Here is a 282-nt window from a genome sequence, read left to right on the forward strand (position 1 = left end):
CCACGGGAAGGAAGGAAGAGAGAGAGAAAGAAAGAAAGAAAGAAAGAAAGAGGAAGGAAGGAAGGCGGCCCGGGGTCGCCCTCCCAGGCCTCGCCGGACCCACTGGCACCGAGGCTGGCACATGCCATGGGGGGGAGTGATCCCCTCCTTGATCCCCCCGTCGGTAGTCGGCTTGGCAGAAAGGAGGGCGCCAATCGGAGCCCGAGACACACACGAACAAAGAATCCGGGGAGGGGAGATGGGGGGCAAAGAGAGGCCCTTCCACTGCTCCCCCCCCCCCCG

General features: G+C 63.8%; 3 protein-coding genes across 3 annotated transcripts in view; 1 reads left to right on the forward strand and 2 right to left on the reverse strand.

Annotated features, from left to right (window-relative positions):
- FHIP1B (FHF complex subunit HOOK interacting protein 1B) overlaps positions 1–282 on the reverse strand; it is a 620510-nt gene that overhangs the window by 512118 nt on the left and 108110 nt on the right. The window lies entirely within an intron of this gene.
- The window catches only part of CCKBR (cholecystokinin B receptor), a 540140-nt gene that overhangs the window by 418935 nt on the left and 120923 nt on the right, over positions 1–282 (forward strand).
- TAF10 (TATA-box binding protein associated factor 10) overlaps positions 1–282 on the reverse strand; it is a 141334-nt gene that overhangs the window by 120599 nt on the left and 20453 nt on the right. The gene's annotated exons all lie outside the window — the stretch shown is intronic.

This window comes from Sceloporus undulatus, chromosome 3 (genome assembly GCF_019175285.1).
Source record: "Sceloporus undulatus isolate JIND9_A2432 ecotype Alabama chromosome 3, SceUnd_v1.1, whole genome shotgun sequence".
In the NCBI taxonomy this organism is placed as follows: domain Eukaryota; kingdom Metazoa; phylum Chordata; class Lepidosauria; order Squamata; family Phrynosomatidae; genus Sceloporus; species Sceloporus undulatus.